Here is a 9,499-nt window from a genome sequence, read left to right on the forward strand (position 1 = left end):
TTTTGGGAATTTGAGTCATTATTTAAAGTGCAGTGACTCTGAGGGACACGTCACGGCCTCTCTGTGTCTCTCTCTATTCAGAGTCATTCAGGCTCTCTTCTGCAGTTTCTATGGGTGCTGTTACATTAGGCTCAGGTGTTTCAAACCAGGCTGTGGCGTGATTCCTCCCCCTCCCCCTCCCCCCAGCTGGCTTGCTTTCACACTAACATCAATCTGTGCCCGGGCTCTGTCTGATCCACCAGGTGGCGATATGCATGTAGCTGGTTTACAAACCCGCCAAGGAGGAGAAAGAAGAAGACGCCTCCATGGCAACTACTCAGGTCATGACCTGAGCGGAGATTGTTTTTGTTTTATCCCAGAAGAAAGTCCATCCTGCAGATATGGATGATTTAAAATCGCTTTTTAAGATGCCAGCAACGTCGCTCTTCGTATCTACACATCCTCTACAGCTCAGAGAATTTAAAGGGCTCGCGCTGTGCGGATACATTATTTTTTTTTTTTTTTATTAGGTGGCCGGAGACTTTAATTGCCTTTGCATCTCCTCTGACTGACTGTGTTCATCCGTAAGCTGAGTCAGAACAGACCCTTTATTGACTGGATTCTGATGATTTCCGCCTTTTATTGAGGAAAAATATGGACTAACACACTGGTGGAGAAATTTAGTATCATAAAGCTGATATGAGGCTCTGTCTGTGTCTGGGTGTGGTTGAATTCACATCTCATCCGAACCGTGCCAGAGTCCTCATTAATTGCGCCCCAGACCACCTCCCCAAGTGGGCCTGGGCACTGCGCCCAGGCCCGGTTCATTTGCATTCACACTAACCAAAACAAACTGGACTTTGGGCTTAAGTGCACTCAGATCTGGGACCGGGCCCCTAGTGTGAAAGCCACCTTAAGGCTCGGTTATGCTTTCCATGCAGACAAAAACTGATGTGGAATCATGATGTGGAAATGTCTGGTGCATTTATACCTAGCGCCATCTTTCTCTTCCCCACAAACTGATATTCTCCCAGAAGTCTCCCAGTGTCTTCAAGAGTCATGTCTGTAGCGTGTTTAATGTCCGCGTCTGTAAGAATTCGGGGATGTGCGTGGCCAGACGAAAATTGGCTGCATGGGACCCCCGTGAAGGGGCGTGTCTTAATACTGGACATCACATTCGACACCCAGACGCTCGCGGATGCATAAACTGGCTTAAGTCTGTGCATATAAAGTTTAACAAAGCATGACGTGATGAAGACACAGCCTGATTCGTTTTCAAAGTCCAGTCACGATGCATTCTGGGATAGAAACAGACAATTTGGTAGCGGGCTAACCAGCTAGCTGCAGAAACGATGAAAAATGGATAACAAACGGATAAAAAGATGCCAAATATCAGAGTTACTGGTGTGGATTTAATCTGTAAAGACCCCAGATAGTCTGCCAGGTTCCAGGCTTGAGTTTCATCGCCTTCAGTTCCATCTCTTAAAGGTGAAATTTCCTGTTTACTCACTTACCTGTTATTATTGCAGACTCATGTAATCTCCCTGATAAGCCCAGGACAGGTCAGGTTTTCAGGTCACAGTAACCTGCTTTTTGTGTTGATTTAAAGGCAAACAGACCCTAATACATATTTTTACAATATAAAAATCATCTTTATTATCAGTGGTTATATGAGCCAAACTTTACGCTAACATTTGGTGGCGTTGATGTGATGCAACACGCCGCGGTCAGAGAGAAACAACAGGAAGGGAGCGGTCCAGGACTCCAGGACGTCTTATCAGTGTTTGTGACGTCAGAGCGGGACAGGTGAGAGTGACCTTGTTTAGGGAATGGAAAAATCTAGAGTAACATGTTGTTCCCATGTCTTTCTCTCTCTGTGGATTTTTCCACATGGAATATTTGAAGAGTTTGTGTTTTCATAGCTGGAATGATTCACACGTTTTCACAGAAGAGGAGAGAAGATTTAGAGATGAAGCAACTCTGCACACAGACACAGAGTTTAGATTAGTGTTACTCAACCCAGATCAACTAAAGAGCCAAATTCATGAAAAATACCTTTGCAAGGGCCACAATATAAGTGGTGAAAGTGGAAAAAATGGGTTAAAGTGGCAATAAAAAATAAGTTAAAGGTGGCAAAAATGGTCAAAAAACAGCAAAAATGCACGAAAAGGGGCAAAAAAGGGGAGAAAAGTAGAAAAGAGGTCAGAAAGTAGCAAAAATGGGTGATAAGTGACAAAAAAAAAATGAGTTACAGGTGGCAAAAATGGTCTAAAAGGGGCAAATCCAGGCAAAAAATAAGTGAAAGTTACTAAAATGGGCAGAAAGCAGTCAAGAGGGGCAGAAATGGGCAAAAACAAAAATAGGAAACAAGGGGTATGTTTTGGCAAAAGGAAGCTTAAATAGGCAGAAGGAATAGGCAAAAATTTTGGAAAAGAAGAAAAAAAGTGGTATTTAATGGCAAAAGGTAGCTCATTTAGACAAATAGGGGCAAAAGATGGTTTGAAAAAGGGCAAAAATAGAATAACAATGGCCAGAATTGGAAAAAAAGTGTAAAAATGACATTGCAAAAATAGGAAAAAAATGGGTATTTAATGGCAAAAGGAAGCTTGAATGGGGAAGAAGTGGGAAAAAAGGGCAAAAGTGGGATAAAAGTGGAAAAATGGAGGAAAAGTGGCAAAAAAAAAAAAAAACGCTGCAAAATGGCCAAAAAAGGGTTATCTATGGCAAAGGTAGCTTAAATGAGCAAAAAATGCTGAAAATGGCAAAAAAGTTTCACTGTTATAAGGTTTTCTGGAGGAATGGTATTTAAAATGAATACATAAAAGAATCACATGTGGCTCCAGAGCACGTACTCGACATACACCCTGAGTATCGCTGGTTTAGAGGTTCAGCTCCTGGAGCAGCGATGTGGGCCTTTTTCACCTTAAATTATCCTCTCAGAGTCATCTTACCAAGAACTCTACATCAGGAGAACGGTTCCTGCTCTGTTCTCATCCATATTTCTCTTACAGAAAGTGAAGACCTGAGTCCTCTTAACTTCAGGGGCAGGGGTGTTGCAAACATTAGGGGTCTTAACCAAGTACCAGGGGGGGTCGGGTGGAAAATAAGTCCATGTGGAAACCAGTCAGAACACATCAGCCTTAGAACAGCATGATCTAGATGTTTTATGTCACGATTTAACTTTATCTCATATCTATGACTCATTATTTCAATATTTTGACTTAAAATCTGATTAGCTGTGACTCTTATCAGTGACTCTCTCATAGTTTCATAATTTCTCTCAAATTTTGACTTTTTATCTCATGATTTTGACTTTTTATCTCTACTTTCTTCTCATATCTTAACCATGACTAGCATCTTGTAATTTGGATTTTTGACCTTTTAATCTCTTCATTCAACCGTTCTTTATTTAGATTTTGCTATGAAGCCTCGGCCTTTAGGCTGTTCACATGACCCAGAATGTCTGTTGGGGGGCAGGAAGTGGGGGACAGCCATTAGGAATGAATGGGGATGGAGGAAAGTTAGTACTTTACAGCTCTAAATGGACGTGAACGCTGCAGCTATCGTCAGAGAATTTCTATATACACTGTGTATGATTCATACACTTTATAAAAGAAGTGATTTTTGCCACAGTTTAACAGATCTATCTGGTGGGGAGGAGATCAATATCACAAATTACTCAGTCCTTACACCCCCTGGCATCTAGCATCGCCCATCCAGATGAAGGGAGACTAGAGTCTCGTGCTGAGCTAAGAGGCTAACTTAGCCTCTTTAATATAGAAATATTCTATTTTTTTGTTGTTTTTTTTTCACAAACAGGCTTCAGCTCCATCACTCATGGATGGTCATGGCTGCAGCTCGTTAGCTGTCCCAGCTGCAGGTAATCCGTAGTAATCAAGATCCACACACCTGGTGTTAACCTTTCACACACCTGTGTACTACAGCTTCTAGTCAGGTAACCTGGCTCCTCCTCAATCTTTGAATCCGGGATTTTTCGCTGAGTTTTTTGCCTTTTCTAACTCCATTTTGTCCTCTTTTGTTGCAGCGTCTCTGCCAGTGCTTCTACCAACCACCAGCCAGCTCACCATCATTTGCACTGTTGTCCCGGTCAAATAAACTTTACTACCTGGTCTCATGCTCTGCTCCTGGGTCCTCGTCATTTGTTCACCATAACTGTTGCTTTAATATTACAACATTAAGTCTAATACCTATGGGCTGAAAAACTTTTGTCCCCATTTCTAGGTGGAAAGGCAGCATGCTGTATTTGGAGTTGTCTCTGTTATTCATAAAGACATGGAGATCTTTCTTGCCAGCTCTAACGGGCTCTCAAAGATTTATTTTGTGGACTGAGACAACTAAAAATCTCGATTTGCTCGCTTTAAAAATCAGAGCTAAGAATAAACACTGTCTGTGTTTCTGTCCTGATTTCTTTATGATGCTGTTAAAAAAAATGCTGACTTTGTTGTTTGCTCTTCTCTTCCCGTCCCGTCACACAGGAGGAGGAGCTTCCTCTTTTAATGCATGGCCGTTTTGTTTTGGAGTCACAGTTAAACTTTAATCACGTGCACAAAGGAACCGACTGTACTGAATATTAGGGAACACTTCCCTTTAGGTTACATAAGAACAAACAGATGTTTTCTGTCTCTTTATGGACCAAACAGTCAAAGAAATCAAGAACACGACCTGCAGATTAATCATGATGAAGACTGTCTCTGCCTGAATGAGGCGTGGATTAATGCTGATCACAACGCCACTAAAACACACTGAACTATACTTTTTCTCTCTTTTTGTAGTTTTTCATCATTTACTCTTAAAAACAGGCCCAGGTTTTCAGTTATAAGACTTAAAGAATATGAAGCCTGAATCAATAAGACACACGACCACATACTGCAGAGGAAGAGCCACATTCCTGCAGAGTTACAGTTTGATGTACGTAACGTCTGCTGCCATCAGAATCAACAAGCTGAGACGAGACGCTGCAGACGGATCAGAGCGTCTGTTTCCTCTCTACCAGACGTCGTGCTCGTTGTTTATCACTCATCTTCATTCAGTGATGTGTCTCCGTCAGAGCCAGCAGTAAACACTGCACAGGTTTTCTAGCTAAGGTTTTAATCCAGAGAGACCTTAGCCTGCAGGGATTTTAGGGGCTGGGAGGTCAAAGGTCAAATCCACAGATGGGACAAAGGATGATCAAATAGTCTCTGAGAATGACAGCAAAGCCTCTCCATGGTGGGTGCTGTAGTCTGGGGAGATCGGAGAGAGCAGCCAGAACCCCGTTAGAGAAAGAGGCCCTTAAATAAAAACAGTATGGATTTATTTTTATTGGACTTAATCTTCCTGTTCCTCTCACATAGTTGTTGTTTATAGGACTTCCACAGCTATCGATAGCATTGATCTAACAATGAAACACACTACATTCTTTTAAAATGCACTGGATTTACATTATTGAGAGAAGAATAATTTGAAAATGTAATTTGAAGTTTTGTTTTTTTTATATTTGTGTAAATTGAGCCTGGATGAATAAAACATGCTGTTTCGCAGTAAAATCTCAGTCGAATTACATGAGGACATTCAGAGATGATAAATGTTTAAACTAGGGCTGACGAATGATTAAAAATATCATGATTAATTTCTGTTGTTTATCTCAGTTAATCCTAACCTTGCAAAGCAGATGGATACGCCTATTTCCTTGTTTCTCACTGGCGAATCCATCTTGCAAAGCTCCCGTCTGAACCATTTGGGCCCGGTTAGAAAGTGACAGGACCAATCAGCGACGAGGGGCAGTACTCTCAGGCACGGCAGAGTCGTGATGTAAGCAAGCAGCAGCAAGAGGGGGAACAATTATGGCGGAAGAGCTTAGCGTGGATGCTGCTAAAGCACAAGTTTTATCAGAACTTGACAACAATTCTTCGTGAAAAGAAGAACAAAGAACAGCAGTGAGTTGTTTTCAAAAACAACAAAAGTCGAGTACTTACTTGTCGATAGTCGCCATGTTTCGCGTTATTCCTCGTAGCTGCGCACGTGCAGCTTGATAGCGGCTGCGTCACGTGTTTTGTTGCTCTAATTTGCCCGTAGAGATGTGACAGAACGTTCACCCAATCACACTCTGAGTTTTTTTTCAAAGCCTCTGCCTTTTCTCAGACGTTTCCTATTGAAGCTTTCCCAGGTTAAGTTAATCCCCCATTTTAAAATTTTCCCATTTCTGCGTTATCTTACACTGAGGGTAAGTAGATTCCTGTGTGGATACAGACCTGCTTTTACTTTGAAATACAATAGATAACTTCAAGATTATGTCAGGAACTTAAACATGGAAAAAGGAGCCTTTTATGGATGGGAAAGGAAAAAACTGAACAGCAAATTCTGCTGCTCCTTCGTCTCAATAGGAGCAGGTTAAGTCGTTTCAAAATGTTTGTTTACTGAATTAGCACAGTAGCACTGCAGTGTGGAAACTAAAATATACTTATCCAAATAAATTCATACTGTCTTCAAAACTATAGTTTTTTCTGCGTTTTCTTACTGACATTACGCTAGTTTCATGTTAGCATCCCGGACGAGCCCCCAGGGTAACACAAAACCTTCTGTCAGTAATAAAACACTGAGCATTGTTAATTTCGTCTACTAAAACTATGACTAAAACTATTCATTGACAGCTTTTTTCCATGACAAAACTAGACTAAAACTGACAAATAGATCTGTGATGACTAAACTGACAAAAACAAAGTTTAGTTTTCATCAAAATGACTAAAACTAGACTAAAATATAATGTAAGTTTTCATCAGACATTCAAAATCTGTGATATTTCTCCACTGTGGGTAAATCTGTCAACAATGCATCTGTATCTATTCTACCTCTCAGCTGTAGAAAGCAGGGACCCCAGGTCTGGTAGAGTGCAGAGAACACAGTACTATGATTTGGTACCAGATTTAGGCAAGAAAATAAATGCTTGGACTAAAAGTAAAGACTAAAATCTGAGGACTTTTATGGACTAAAACTAGACTAAAATGTTTTGAGTTTTTGTTGACTAAAACTAGACTAAAACCACAAAGGATAGAAATGACTAAAATGTGACTTAACCTAAAACACTTTTCATCTGAAGACTAAAACGAAGACTTAAACTAAAAATAGCTGCCAACATTACCACTGACAGAGAATATGTACAGCCGAGCCAATTTCCATTTATGTTTTAGAATTTGAGCCAAGGGCTGCATTTTGCCCCTGGGGCCATAGTTTGGACACCCCTGCTGTAAGCCCTGATTATTGCATCATACCTCATAATATTATATGGATTAAAAAAATAAAGTGGCTGGTAAATTAAAGGGAGTGACTGGTAGATGTTTGAACCCATAGCAACAGTGGCAGGTAGGCAGAAATGTTCATTTCCAACCCTGGATTTTTGCTAAGAAGCATTGTTACAACAAAGAAATAATCCAATAAAAACAAATATCCTTATTTTTTATTTTAAGTTTATTTTCTGGAGATATTTTTGATTTTTAAAATGGGCATCTTTCCTCAGACTGAACAGAGGAGAGTTTGTTTAAAAGCAACAATAACTATACTGGGAGTAGAGTGTGTCTAAACATGTTTTAACATATTCAATGCTACATCAACCAAATATAAAACTAAATCCAGATATTTGGGTCAGCAGATCCTGTCTGCTCTAGACGGAGACCTTACACCCAGCCTTCACCCCCTCTGTCTCCCCCTCCTCACTGCCCTCCATCTGATCTGCTGTATAATCTGAAGTAAGAAGAAGCAGACAAAAAGCCTCTAGAAGGGGCAGAGGCAGAAGTGGGGCTTACCCCAAATTTATCAGGGTCTGGGGGTCTGCTTCCTCAGATATTTATCTTGCTTAATAGAGAGTTAAATGCATTATTTTCAAGCAACTTTAAAAACAAATATAGATTTAAAATTGCCAACAAGCATCATTTGTGGAAGTATGAAGCAGATTGACATTCTTTTTGATTCAACGTGCTTATGAATGACATGATCCCTATTATTTAAATACAGTGGCCCTGAAGGCCAACATGATTAATATTTAAAAAGTGCAAAATAAATTTCTCAAAATACAAATACATTTTAAAAAGCACAGAAATATTTCACAAAAATATTTTACAAAACACAAAAATATTTCACAACATTTTTTTACAAAACACAAAAATATTTCACAAAACACAAATACATGTCAAAAAAAAAAATTCCACAAAACAAAAATATTTCACAAAGCACAAGAATGTATTTTGTGTTCTGTGAAATATTTTTATGTTTTGTGGAAATTTTGTATTTTTGTAAAATATTTTTGCGTTTTGTAAAATATTTTTCTTTTGTGAAATATTTTTGTGTTTTGTGAAATATTTTTCTTTTGTAATATATTTTTGTGCTTCGTAAAATATTTTTCTTTTGTAAAATATTTTTGTGTTTTGTGAAATATTTTTTTTGTGAAATATTTTTGTGTTTTGTGAAATATTTTTCCTTTGTGAAATATTTTTGCATTTTGTGAAATATTTTTCTTTTGTAAAATGTTTTTGTATTCTGCGAAATATTTTTCTTTTGTGAAATATTTTGTTTTTTTTTTAAATATATTTGTGTTTTGTGAAATATATTCTAGTTTTGTGAAATATTTTTGAGTTTTGTGAAATATATTCATGTTTTGTGAATTTTTTTTAATGTATTTGTGTTTTGTGAAATATTTTTGTTTAGTAAACTATTTTTTTATGATTCTTTGTGAAATATTTTTGTTTTGTGAAAATATTTTTGTATTTTCTAAACTATTTTTTGTTTTGTGAAATATATTCTTGTTTTGTGAAATATTTTTGTGTTCTTTCGAAATATATTTGTGTTTTGTGAAATATTTTTGTGTTTTGTGAAAATATATTTGTGTTTTGTGAAATATTTTTGTGTTTTGTGAAAATATATTTGTGTTTTGTGAAATATTTTTTGTGTTTTGTGAAATATTTTTGTTTAGTAAACTATTTTTTAGGATTTTTTTGTGAAATATTTTTGTTTTGTGAAATATTTTTGTGTTTTGTAAACTATTTTTTGTTTTGTGAAATATGTTTGTTTTGTGAAATATCTTTGTGTTTTTTGAAAATATATTCATGTTTTGTGAAATATTTTTTGTGTTTTGTGAAATATATTTGTTTTGTGAAATATGTTTGTTCTGTAAACTATTTTTGTGTTTGTGAAATATATTCATGTTTTGTGAAATATTTTTGTGTTTTGTGAAAATATATTTGTGTTTTGTGAAATGTTTTTTGTGTTTTGTGAAATATTTTTGTGTTTTGTGAAAATATTTTTGTGTTTTGTGAAATATTTTTTGTGTTTTGTGAAATATATTTGTGTTTTGTGAAATATGTTTGTTTTGTGAAATATTTTTGTTTTGTGAAAATATTTTTGTGTTTGTGAAATATATTTGTTTTGTGAAATATGTTTGTTTTGTGAACTATTTTTGTGTTTGTGAAATATATTCATGTTTTGTGAAATATTTTTGTTTAGTAAACTATTTTTCATGATTTTTTGTGAA

The sequence above is a fragment of the Cheilinus undulatus genome, linkage group 8, assembly GCF_018320785.1.
Source record: "Cheilinus undulatus linkage group 8, ASM1832078v1, whole genome shotgun sequence".
NCBI classification, from domain to species: domain Eukaryota; kingdom Metazoa; phylum Chordata; class Actinopteri; order Labriformes; family Labridae; genus Cheilinus; species Cheilinus undulatus.